Source organism: Mobula hypostoma, chromosome 16, assembly GCF_963921235.1.
Source record: "Mobula hypostoma chromosome 16, sMobHyp1.1, whole genome shotgun sequence".
Taxonomy (NCBI): domain Eukaryota; kingdom Metazoa; phylum Chordata; class Chondrichthyes; order Myliobatiformes; family Myliobatidae; genus Mobula; species Mobula hypostoma.
Genome location: NC_086112.1, coordinates 31077734 through 31092194, shown reverse-complemented (window position 1 = coordinate 31092194; position 14461 = coordinate 31077734).

Here is a 14461-nt window from a genome sequence, read left to right as displayed (position 1 = left end):
TGCCAACTTTCTCACTCCCAAATAAGGGACAAAAGTAGCAGTCAAATCCCGGGACACTTTACCTCAGGAAAGACTACCATGACCATGAAGCCTTGCGCGGGCACCTGTGTGCACATGCGTGACGTGCGCATGCGCGTACGTGCTGATTTTTTTTTCACAAATTGGTTTTGCCTTCATCTTCCCAACTACACTGTACATACATTATTTCTACTTTATATAGGCTGTGTATTTATCATAACATTCCTGCTTTTACTATATGTTAGTGTTATTTTAGGTTTTATGTGTTATCTGGTATGATTTGGTAGGCTATTTTTTGGGTCTGGGAACACTCAAAAATTTTTCCCATATAAATTAATGGTAATTGCTTCTTTGCTTCATGCCATTTCGGCACGGAAGGTTTCATAGGAATACTCTACATTAGTGGGGGAAATACGGGACAAGGGCGGTCCCATGAAGGACAAACCAATTTAGCCCAATATACGGGATGTCTCGGCAAACACGGGACAGTTGGCAACCCTGTGTTCAAGTTCAACAGTGCATGACAGGGAATGAGGAAAGGTGCAGCTGACATCATTTCCTCGCGGCCCAGTAGCACATGCTTTGGAGAGTGTGGGAACGCATGATCACTGGCCTGGTCTGCACTGTTTCAGACTCGCAAGAGAGAATGCTATAATTTTGAGAGGGATTTCCAGAACTCCACTCTATCCCTTATGCCCCATCTTCACCTTCTAGCCAGTAATCCCCATCCCCCATCCTTGTGTAGAGATCATCACCACTCCCCATCATGGTTTGAACCTTAACAGGATCTGGTTGCCCCTCAAGCCACCTCTAAATTCTGTACCTTCAACAGCTGACAAGTTATCTCTATATTCATATCTTCTAACTTTGCAGCACTATTCTGAGCCATCAACAGTGATTCTCTCAGACTAATCCAGTGCCGACTCAGGTCTTTCACCTGACTTTTACAGAAATAAATCGAAGAAAGTGAGCAGTAAAGATGTCAGGAAAGACAGGCAGGTGATGGGGCAAATTTGTAGCCATTGGGATGAGTTGAAGTGCAATAAAGTTGCAGTGAAATCAAAGTGAAAAGTATCAAATACTGGTGTTAAGGTGTTGTATTTAAATGCACGCAGCATAAGGAATAAGGTGGATGATCTTGTCGTACAGCTACAGATTGGCAGGTGTGATATTGTGGCCATCACTGAGACGTGGCTAAAGGATACATGTCTCTGGGAGCTGAACGTCCAAGGATACACGGTGTATCGGAAGGATAGGAAGGTAGGCAGAGGGGGAGGCGTGGCTTTATTGGTAAGAAATGATATTAAATCATTAGAAAGAGGTGATATAGGATCAGAAGGTGCAGAATCTTTATAGGTTGAGCTAAGAAATAGCAGGGGTAAAAGGACCCTGATGGCAGTTATTTATGGGCCTCCAAACAGCTGCAGGGATGTGGACTACAAATTACAACTGGAAATAGAAAAGGCTTGTCAGAAGGGCAGTGTTATGATAATTGTGGGGGATTTTAACATGCGAGTAGATTGGGAAAATCAGGTCAGCACTGGATCTCAAGAGAGAGAATTTGTAGAATGTCTGTGAGATGGCTTTTTAGAACAGCTTGTTGTTGAGCCCACTAGGGGATCGGCTGTACTAGATTGGGTATTGTGTAATGAACCGGAGGTGATTAGAGAGATTGAGGTGAAGGAACCCTTAGGAGGCAGTGATCATAACATGATTGAGTTCACTGTGAAATTAGAAAAAGAGAAGTCGACATCTGATGAGTCGGTATTTCAGTGGAGTAAAGGAAGTTACAGTGGCATGAGAGAGGAACTGGCCAAAGTTGACTGGAAAGAGACACTGGCGGGAAAGACAGCAGAGCAGCAGTGGCTGAAGTTTATGCGAGAAATGAGGAAGGTGCAAGACAGGTATATTCCAAAGAAGAAGAAATTTTCGAGTGGAAAAAGGATGCAACCGTGGTTGACAAGAGAAGTCAAAGCCAAAGTTAAAGCAAAAGACAGGGCATACAAGGAAGCAAGAATTAGTGGGAAGACAGAGGATTGGGAAGTTTTTAAAACCTTACAAAAGGAAACCAAGAAGGTCATTAAGAGAGAAAAGATTAACTATGAAATGAAGCTAGCAAATAATATCAAAGAGGATACTAAAAGCTTTTTCAAGTATACAAAGAGTAAAAGACAGGTGAGAGTAGATATAGGACCGATAGAAAATGATGCTGGAGAAATTGTAATGGGAGATAAGGAGATGGCAGAGGAACTGAATGAGTATTTTGCATCAGTCTTCACTGAGGAAGACATCAGCAGTATACCGGACACTCAAGGGTGGCAGGGAAGAGAAGTGTGCGCAGTCACAATTACGACAGAGAAAGTACTCAGGAAGCTGAATAGTCTAAAGGTAGATAAATCTCCTGGACCAGATGGAATGCACCCTCGTGTTCTGAAGGAAGTAGCTGTGGAGATTGCAGAGGCATTGGCAATGATCTTTCAGAAGTCGATAGATTCTGGCATGGTTCCGGAAGACTGGAAGATTTCAAATGTCACTCCGTTATTTAAGAAGGGGTCAAGGAAGCAAAAAGGAAATTATAGACCTGTTAGCTTAACATCGGTGGTTGGGAAGTTGTTGGAGTCAATTGTCAAGGATGAGGTTACAGAGTACCTGGAGGCATATGACAAGATAGGCAGAACTCAGCATGGATTCCGTAAAGGAAATTCCCGCCCGACAAATCAATTACAATTTTTTGAGGAAATTACCAGTAGGCTAGACAAGGGAGATGCAATGGATGTTGTATATTTGGATTTTCAGAAGGCCTTTGACAAGGTGCCACACATGAGGCTACTTAACAAGATAAGAGCCCATGGAATTACAGGAAAGTTACGTACGTGGATAGAGCGTTGGCTGATTGGCAGGAAACAGAGAGTGGGAATAAAGGGATCCTATTCTGGTTGGCTGCCGGTTACCAGTGGTGTTCCACAGGGGTCCGTGTTGTAATTCATAGTTTTATTATGATGTATTGCAATATACTGCTACCACAAAACAACAAATTTCCTGACATATGCCAGTGATATTAAACCTGATTCTGATTCTTAAAGAGCATTAAGTTCTGTAAGTCTAGGCGGAAATGAGCGGGGAAATTCTAGATGGGGTTTAACCCAGCCGAATGTGAATTGTTGCACCTTCATAGTTTAAATGTAAAGAGACAGTACATTGTTAATGGCAAGACACTTAACAGTGTTGATGAGCAGAGGGATCTTGGGGTCCAAGTTTACAGCTCCCTGAAAGTAGCTAAGCAGGTGTCCTGTGGGGGTGGGGGTCGTGTTGATAATCGTTTCCATCGTGATTGGTTAGTTTAGAAACTGCTGCTGCTCTTTCCATTGGATAGCTGCCTGGTGTCCAGTTTCAAATATCCTGGGTATATTGGGAGCACATGTGGGAGGTTCTGTCTCTCTTCCTTTGTTTAAGGCAAGCAGTACACATGGCCATTTGGAAGGTATGCTGTATACGCACATTTAACTAAGTATGTTTGTTAAACATTCAAATTTATAGTGTCTGTAACTTGAGGAACATGAATGTTTGGTCGAATTTTTACTGTTTGTAAATAACTGATTACTATACCTATTCACAGACAGTGCTTTCTGTCTCATTTTGAACCTTATTCAACATTACAGCAGGTTGATAGGGTGGTTAAGAAAGCATATGGCATGTTTGCCTTTCTAAGTTGGGACACTGAGTTTAAAATCACGAATTTACCCTGTAGCTTTATGAAGTTCTAGTTACGCCGCATTTGGAGTATTGCATACAGTTCTGGTCACCCATTATAGGAAGGATGTCGAGACTTCTAATCTTTTAAGAAAAGTGACGTTGATCCAAACATTGAAATATTTTAGTTAACACTGATGAGGTTTAGCAGGATGTTGCCTGGATTAGAGAGCATGTGCTATAATAGAGGTTGAACAAACTTGAGATGTTTTCTCTGGAGTGGAGAAGGCTGAGTGGAGATCTATAAAGGTTTATAAAATTACGAGAGGCTTAGATAGAGTAGATAGATGGTATCTTTTTCCAAGGGTTGAAATATCTAAGACAAGAGGACATGCACTTAAGGTGAGAGGGGGTAATTTTAAAGGAGATGTGAGAGGCAAGCTTCATTCACAGAGAGTAGTGGGTGCCTGGAATGTTGTGCCTGGGATGGTGGCAGAGGCAGATATATTATAGAGACTTGTATGAGACATTTAGATAGGCACATCGGTGTAAGGAAAATGGAGTGATATGGACATTGTGTAGCCATAAGGAATTAGTTGGCTATTTGATTACTAACTTATTTGGTTCAGTACAACATTGTGGGCCAAATAGCCTGTTCCCATCCTATACTGTTCTATGTTCTATCGTTGATGATGTTCTCTCTGTAAAGGCAATCTTTTAAAAAAAGCAACATTGATCCAAACATTCAAACATTTTAGTTAACACTAAACGGCGGGAGGAGAAGATGGCAGAGAGACACAGTGCGTGCAGCTCTCCGGTGAAATGATATCGTTTCTGTTAAATAGGGGCCGTGGACAATACTGATTTGATGAAGACAGACGTCAGAAGCAGAGGAACATCTGGAGAAATTTCTGAAATGCCTGGTTCACCGCTGTTGTTACTGCGCGATCGAGAATTTCTGGAGGGTAGGCCCCAAAATCCCCGGCTTTGCCTGCTGCTAGCGACCGAGGCTGAGGTCGAACCGTTCGGTAGAGATGGCGCTTGGTACTCGGTGTCGGAGGGCTGATCAGAGGCTCGAAGTTTTCGGACGACTCAGAGTCGGACTGTGGTCGGGCATGGCAGGGAGCATTTTTCTTCCTTCTCCCGTCTACGTGAGATGTGGGACTTCCGAGAAACTTTGAACTTTTTTTACTGTGCCATGGACTGTTCTTCATCAAGTTATGGTATTGTTGCACTGTTGTATCTATACATTATAATTATGTGGTTTTGTTAGTTTTTCAGTATTGGTCTGTCCTATGTTTCTGTGATATCACACCAGAGGAATATTGTATCATTTCTTAATGCGTACATTACTAAATGACAATAAAAGAGGACTATGTGTCTTCATAATCTAAAATCTAATAAACTTTAGGGAACGTGACAAGCAATTTTTTATATAAGCATTAAAATAATAATGATCATCCCTTTGATTGGTGACGTGGGATAAATATTGGCAGGAATATATTTGAAGGACTGCTTTATCTCTCATTCGTTTGGTACTTCAAATGAAGTATCTGCCTAGATTTTGTTTTGGGGTTGTGGGTTTCCCTGTCAAATTTACAGTAAGTTGCCATTCCTACTTGCCTATGGGAAGGTAGTGGTGACAAATGTCCTTGAAAGCAGTGTAATCCTCCTGTGAAGGCACCCTCACAATGATAAGAAGTTTCAGGACTTGAGGAGAGATTTGATAGAGGTATACAAAATTATGAGTGGTACAGACAGGGTAATTTCAAGCAGGCTTTTTCCGCTCAGGGTGGGTCAGACTAGAGTCATAGGATAAGGGTGAAAAGGTGAAATATTTATGGGGAACTGAGGGGGAACTTCATTCAGAGTCTGGAATAAGGTGCCAGTCGAAGTGGTGGATGCGGGTTTGATTACAACATTTAAGAGGAATTTGGATAAGTATGTTGATGGGAGAGGTATGGAATGCTATGGTCTAGGTGCAGGTAAATGGGATTAAGCAGAATAACAGTTTGGCACAGACCTAAATAGGTTGAAGGACTTGTTTCTGTGCTGTAGTGCACTATAACTCTTTGACTAGTTGATGACAAAGGTCCAGTGATGTAATTCAAAGTGAAGGTTATGTGCAACATGAAGGGCAACTTCCAATGCACCTGTGGCTCCTGTCAGCTTTAGTGGAGGGAGCTGCAGAATTGTCTAATTACCCTAATGAGAATTTAGGTGCATGTTATAGATGGTGAACATTGAAACATTGCATTAGAGTGGTGCTGGAAATGAAAGCTTTGGATGCTGGATGGGATGTCAATCAAATGGGCTGCTTTTCCCACACAGTTACAGAATAATGTGTTATGCTCCTGATTTCTGCCTTGTAAATGGTGGAAAGACTTTAGATTGTCAGGAGTTAAGTCATTCACTAAGATCCTCAGAGTCTAACCTGCACCTACAATAATTGTGGCTGATCCAGTCTAATTTCTGGTAAATGATGGTTGCTGGAATGTTAAAGGTGAGGTAACTGGCGATTGTAATATCGTTCAATGTCAAGGGTAGGTAATGGGATGCTCTCATATCGGAGATCTTCATTGACTGACATAGTTGTATTGCAAAGGTTACTTAATATTTATCAGCCAGTGCCTGAAATTTGCCTGGTTCTCACTGTATGTTGACATGGCCTGGTTTATTTGATGAGGACTTGGTAATGGAATGGAACATAATGAAAACATCAGCAAGCATCCTGACCTCTGGACTTACAATGGAAACAAGATCATTAATAATGGAAAGATAAATGTGGTTGGTCGTAGGACAATACTCCAAAGAACTCCTGCATTATTACCCTAGGATTGAGATGATTGACTCAAAGCTTGGTTCATAGTGGAAGTGGTGGTTGTGGGTTGATTACAACTTTTAAAAAGAAGTTTGGAGAAGTACATGGATGAGGAATATGGAGGGCGATGGTCCAGATGCAGGTTGATGGGACTAGATAGCATGGACTAAATGGGCTGAAAGTCACGTTTCTGTAATGTAGTGCTCTATCACTTGATGACATCTAACAATCACAGACATCTTCCTTTATGCAAGATATGCTTGCATACTTTGTAGTGTTTTCTCCTTGATACCCATCGGCTTCAGTTTTACCTAGAATCCTTCTTGCCCCACTTTGACAATTGCTGCCTTGATATCATGGACAATCATTCTCATCTCTGCTCTGGAATTCAGCTCTTTAGCTCATGTGTAGACTAAGGATGTAATAATGTCTGGCCAAGTGGTCCTGGTGATACTCAAATCTGCTGAACAAAGCATTGTTCAGTAAGTGACATTTGGTAGCATCTTCTATCACTTTGTGGATAACTGAGATTAGACTGGTTGGACCACAATAAACTGTATCAGATTTGTTCTGCTTTTTCTGATTAGGATATCCTTGAGCTATATTTCACATTGAAAGTAGATTCCAGCCCTGCAACTGTACTAGAAAGGTTGGTTAGCGACAGGGTCAGTACTGGAGAGCACACCTTCGTTACTATGCCAACATGTGGTCAGATCCCATAGCCCTCGCTGCTTGCAATGCTCTCAGCCAAGTGGAAAGAGCAGAATGTGCTGATGACTGGCTATTGAGTTGGTGGCGATCTCAGGACGAAGCTGAGATGCACGATCAATGTGACACTTCTTGTTGAAAAGAGAGAGATATAAATGTCCAGCTGTATCTTTAGTACTTACTGAACCTACCACCATTGTGATTGGGAATGTCTGGAGCATCCTCCTCCTGTTACCTGTTTGATTGTCCATCATCATTCATGACAGATGTATCTACTACAGGTAGACTGGTGACAATAAGATAAAGTAGACCCTATTTGGAAGCTGTGTCCTTCTGGGAAAGACTTTCCTAGTGATTTAAACTGAAGTCTCCAACCCACGGTGCACTTGTTATTTTCAGTGCTTCTTTCAATGTTATTTCTCATGGAGAAGCAATGAATTTTTCAGCTGAGAGAGGATGGCAGGTGATAATCAGGTGGAGGTCCTTGTCTATGTTTGAGCTGTTACTGTGAGACTTCATGGGACTTTGAGTCAATGATGAGAACTCCCAGGACTGCTCCTTCCTACCTCTATATCACTGGAATATTCTCACTGGTAGGTCGTGACAGTGATGAATGAATCTGACATACTGTCTGTACAATATAATACCGTGAATACAGCTACATCAGGCACAGCTCCCCCAGTTTAGGTAACAGTTCCTAGATGTTGATGTGTAGAACTTTGGAAGATCGACCAGACTGGGTGTCAGGATTTTGTGTCTCAGTCGGTGGCAGGTGGTCTGTTTGGTTTTATTTATTTTTGCTTCCACTTTGCAGTTATGTGTGGCTTGCTAGGCTGTATCAAAGGGCATTTATGTCAGCCATGATAACTAGACTAGATAATAATGGCAGATTTCACTCGGAAGGATGTTGATAAGGTCATCATTACTGAGACTGCTTCTTTTATGTGCTCATGTTTTTGGAGTTGTGATTGGACTGCAAACTCTCTGATTCACAGGTGCTGCCACTGAGCCTAGAGTAATCCAGAGGAAACAAACTAAATGGAAAAAGAAAAGGAAAACTCAGATTCCAAGGTTGAGGGGAAACGAAATGGTACCACTTGAGGGATGAATAAAGGAAGACAGACAGTCATGTGACACAGAAGTATGCATCCTGTGAGAACATTAAAAAATTATCATGAGAATTTTCTGTTCATTTTCAGTTTAGGGGCTTCAACAATTTAACACCAAAGCTTTCAAAATCTTCATGTTAGAAGCTTTCTTCAGTGTAATTTTGTTTAACTATTCCACTCTTACCTTGTTGAGGACCTCAGATACTGCTGGATAGTTCTGTTTACAATAATGATTTCAGAGCATAGGAACTTCAAAGAGAATTATTTGTTTAACTTTAACAGCGAGAGCATTGAGTATTTCATGTTTACACAATACTGTATATAATCACACTAAGGTTACAAAATCATCTGACAGCATATCTAACGGCACTTTTAGTAATTCTGAGAACAAAGAGAATTAACACAAAACTCTTGTGTGCTGAAAGAACTCTAGTACTTTTGCTTGGTTTAACACCAGAAAATCTGTCTACTAATTGTGTTAGGTGGCTTATCTGCATTTTAAATACAAAATGGGTATTAATATTAGCATGATAATTCCAGCCACTGACTACATTTATATGGAGCACTGCCACAAGAAAGCAGCACCCATCAATAAGGACCCCCACCCTCCAGGCCATGCCTTCCTCTCGCTACTACCGTTAATCAGGAGGTACAGATGCTTTTGATCCACATCAGCAGTTTCATGAACAGTTATTATCCTTCGACCATCAGGCTCCTGAACCAGAGTGAATAACTCCAATCGCCACTGTTCTGAACTGAGTCTACGACCTACAGTCTCTTTACAACTCATGTTCCCAGTATTACTTTTTATTTGCACAGCTTGTCTTTTTTGTACATCGGTTATTTGTCAGTCTTTACTTATGTTACAGTTTTTTGTAAATTCTACCATATTTCTTTTTTCCCTGTAAACGCCTGCAAGAAAATGAATCTCAAGGTAGTATATTGTAACTTTGATAATAAATTTACTTTGAAGTTGGAACTTTCAAGAGCATGTTAAGAATGAAAACAGAAATTTCTATCTAGCATCTGTCAACCTGCTGCCACCTAAAGAGAACTGGACCAAAGTGTCTTAACAAATATTTGGTTTTCAGCAGGATCAACCAAAGATAATGCATCTTTTAACATTAAATTAATTTTCAAATTCAATGTAAATTTATTAATATCTAACTTAATGTTTATCCTCATCTTCTCCTAGCACTCTTGTAGGATCTTTGAGTGAACATTACCATCAGCCAAGAGGCCATGTAGGATACTCCCAGCCCTTCAAGGATAGGCCTTGTTTTGATCACTAACTATCAGACTCAACATGGTGGAGCGCAGCAATTCCATTTATGTTGGATTCACAATCACTCTTCCTTCTCAGCTGCGCGGATGTGTGGCCATGCAGTAACTGAAGTGCTCTCACTCACATAGCCTTCATTGCCTCACAACTAGAATTTTCTTTGATATAATGTTAATGTTGTATTTAAAGAGCCAGACTGTTTTCACGCTGTGCAAAAATTTCCTGCTTAGAGCAATGATTGGTCCATGCAGCTGTAAAAAAAATAGAGGGGACGTTGTTCACAACCTCTCAATTTGCCACAGATTCAAAATTAGACTAAGACAAAAAAAAATCACATTTCAAATTGTAAAAGAAATTAACTTAAAAAATCTAATTGACCAATTACTTTTTGCACAAGAATTTCCTGTGAATTTAAAACAAATTTATGATTATATATATTTTTTTCTTTGAGATATTTAATGAATCCATTTCTTTACATTTCAATAGCTCTTCACCAACGATATCCTGGGAATATTTTGCAGCAAAGCATGACTTGCTTTAATAAAGCGGAATTGCACGCTGCGATAAATACATCATAATAAAAGGCATTCTAATAGTGTTCTAATAAGCAAACATTAGTGTCTCATGTACTTAGTATTAAGTAGAATGTTGGAAGGAATAGTGCCAACTATGCTGGGATTTGGTCTCCTAATAATACATCCTATATTGGCGATTTGTAAAGTCGTAGACCATCAGAGCACAGAGAGAAACTATTTGGTCTGTTGATTTGTCCCCTTCCCCAGCCACTTTAATTAAACATTTGTCTGATAAATGATTCCATTCAAGGGGTAGTACACATCTGGAAACCTCTGCTCTGAAAAGCTGTGGTTGCTAGGTCAATTAATATTTGCAAGTCTGAAATTGATTGGTTGTTGTTGGGTAAATGTATCAAGGGATATAGATCCTAATTGAATGCTGGGACAAGCTCATGAGGTTGAAGGATGTTCTGCTGCCTCTGTTATACACTGTGCTTTTCCTGCATTTCTGATATGGTCTTCCATATCCTGCAATATGCATAGTCTTTAAAAAATGTCTAACTTCCTTTTTCAGTTGAGTTAAATTTTGCTCTTTTTGTTATAAAACAATGTCCTCAGCTAAAAGGAATAGTGTGTATTTAATCCATTCTACTTTGCTTGCTTCAGTATTTTAGCATTGACAGATATATGTGCAATGTCGATTGTGCCGTAACTGCATTTCTGCTCTTCAATCACAACTTTATTAGCTAAATGTCATGTGAATTTCAAAAGATATTCTACTTAAAAGTGACTGTGATTCCTCAAAACACCACATTTGTTTCACAAAAATGAACAGTTTTTCCAAGCTGCTCTTAGTAGTAAAGTAGTTTGACACAATTATAAGATGTAGATGGATGACTGAGAGAGCTTAGTAGGGAGTTTCTTGTTAATAATTCAAAATAACTATCTCAAACTATTTTACTCCCTTGCTAAATTCCTCCCACACAACGTACCAACCCTCAGGGTGGGTAGGTGACCTGCTCCCAGTCATCTGCCAATGTCTCGCAATTTAGTTTTCCCTCCCTTCCCATGCAAGAATATTTAGCTTCTGCTAAGTTCTATTCTCATAACATTCCTATTTCTTAACAGATAAAAAGTTAAAAATTAATTGTATTTCTGTTACTGGTTTCTGTCTAAAGTAACCTACCTAAATATACAAAGTCACTAAATTATTGCTGATTTTAGCAATTAAGTAGGAAGACCCAAAAATCATGTGAAAAATCTCCAACTTAATATCTGTTAATATCTTACTTGTGGTTTGAACTGTTTTTTCTGGTTTCAGATATGTGCAAAGATATTTTCCAAGAACAGCAAGTGTAGATATCCTAAATATAAGCAATATTATTATGTGTGGAATATATGCACAGTAATTTCATGTTTTGAATATCCCTGTAATTATCCATGGAAGCCCATTGGGAGAAAAAGCTTACCCCTACAGTATCAGGTGTTAATGCTTCAGTCAGTGATCCAGAGTGAGATTTATTTTGTATTAATTTACCTCCATTGTCACAATTTTATGTCTAATAATCTGATTTCCTGGAGATAACAATTCCATTTTTGTGACAACTTGAACAATATTACAAATTAAAATTCTAATATGTATCAAATATAAAAATCTTTTGTTACAGCGACGCACAATTCATGTTTATTAAAAAGTACAATTACTAAAACAGTCTTCCTGAAAAATGAGTTACGTGTTCCACCTTACACTGTGCTAATTTTGCCGCTTTAGGATTTAAGTCTTCTTAGTATGGTTTCATTTCAGATGGAAAATATTAGCAATCTTATGTTCTAAAAAGACAATACCGATTGAGTTAATAACATCATAGAAGAAAATAAATAGCAGTAATAAAAAGTCACCAGCATCTTTAAAAATTCTACGTGGAATTTTACCCCTCAATATTTCTCTCTTTACAGATGAACAGATAGTTCATATCCAACCATTACCTTCAAAAGCAACAATTAGTTTTGAAACTTTTAATAGTATTTCTCTCTGTAAAGCTACAGATAATTCCCAGAAGACACTGTAAATGACAGGATAAACATGATTTCTGCTAGACTATTGATATTTCTGGATTTTCTAAGAGTCCCACTGCAGCCAATCAAGTGATCAAAATGAAATACTTAGTTTCAGTGTTGAAAAGTATAAAAGAAGGAAACAACTGAAAATGTCATTAAAGTGTCAAGTCATTTGTGTTTTTTATGAAAGTGTTTCTGACTGATTTATTGGCTGTATTTTTATAACAAGTTGGAAGCTTGGAACATTGTCCTGTCAATGCAGTGTTTATGTTGAGATTTACAGTTACACTTCAACACTTATTACAAATATATGTCTTTATTAAAAAAGGAGCTAAGCCTCTCTTTTTTCATTTTTTTCTGTATTTTTTTGCTGCACTTAATCAAAACTAAATAACAAAACAACTCCAGTATCATTTCTTGCTCATCACTTTCAATCTGTCGATGAAAGGGGGAAAAAGCGACCAAATGCCAATAATAGTGCTTTACTCTAGTGTGAAATTATATTCTTCAGAGAATCATTTATGCTGACCATTTCCAATAAACTCACATTAAAACAAATAGATCACCTCCTACTGTGAAAGCTACCAGAATTTTGAACTGCTTACAATGCCCTTTTAGATAGAGTATTGAACTTTTCACTCTGAGTGTCTTCAGCTGCAAGCAATGTCACAGAAGAGAGCACATAGAAACAATATGAGGAAAACTTTACAAAAACATATATTCGCCTTTGATTCTCACTTTCTACAAATTTACTTGGGGAATTTTAAGCACATAACAATGGTTTCCATTTCAATCATTTAATGATTGCAATTTTAAACAAATACACCATAACAAAAAAACCTAAAATACTTAAAGCAATGTTGCTACAGTACCTGTCCTCAACATGATTTGCACTATTCTGGCAGTGTGCTCGCCATCTCTAGCTTTTCAGTTGATTTGTTTACTCACAAGAAGCACAGGCCCAAAGGGAGCCAATAAAAAGCCATAATCCTGCATAATAACGCATCACTGCTTTGAGGAGAAGAAAACGCCTTGACATCCCTGTGTGAGCAGTTATTGTGAAGAAGCAATATAAAAAAAAATTCGGCATGTTTTATGCAGAGAATCTACATGAAACAACAGGACAAAACAAAGAATGCGACATTAACATGTGCAAATCCCAAAGAGGTTTATTAGGGATAAGATAAAGTCGTCCCACAAGATGATAAGTACGTAAATTTGAGAAAAAACTCTCTGGGACTATATTGGGAAACAGCACGAGACTCACTTCACCTCTAATTTTTATGAAAATTACCAAAAATAATAGATTCCTTACTCTTCCTTCATCGCTGTTTCTTTATGAAATAAGGGAGGATAGCAAACTGCTTTTATTATACTTATACCCCTGCTGTGTCTTTCTTTGAATGCATGTCGGCTATTAAAGAAAGTGTTTGCATTTAAATAACTATATTCCTGGCATTGAGCTGTCCCAAAGCACTTCATTGCCAATGAAATATTTTTGTAATATTTTCACCACTAACAAGAAACAAGATGGATCTAATTGAAGTTGTCCTTACCAGTCTATATGTAGCAGGGACATTCATCCAAGGTAGCATTGATAGAAGTGGCTACCACACAGTTCTTCTGAGAAAAAGTCCTTTATACTGAGGACTGTGTCACCGCAAATGTGCTGAACAAGACTGACTCAGAAGAAAATGAGAAGCTTAAAATGAGACATTCATGAGATGTGTGGACCAGCAGCAGTAGAAATGTAGACCCTTGTAATATGTTAACTTATAGCCTGGCCTATCCCTGTCTCTAACTTTAACTCTGAAGCCAGGAATTGTCCAGTTAAATGAAGAGTGCAGAAGGGCATATTGGGAGCAGCCCCTAGTTGCACCAAAATTTGAGGAGTCAACCTGGCAAAGCTACAGCACAGGATTAAACACATGATCAACAGAAGAATTAGGTGGGACAGAGTCACCTCACACCTCCGCAGTCCTGATGCATCTCATTGTAAAAGGAGAGGGTCATTTAAAAAGATGATGGGAGGAGGTTACTCCAAGCTTAGTCCCATCACCAGCACTAGTAGGTGTGATTGTCAGAGGAAGAATTGAAGCTTTTGGAACCACGTTCAGTCAGAAGAACCAAATGGATGATCCATCTTATTCACCATTGACCAGAAACTCACCTGGAACAGCCAAGTACATAAACACTATGGCTACAGGAGGGACCAGTGGTTAGGGATCCTGCAATATATGAGGCATCTCTTGACCCACCT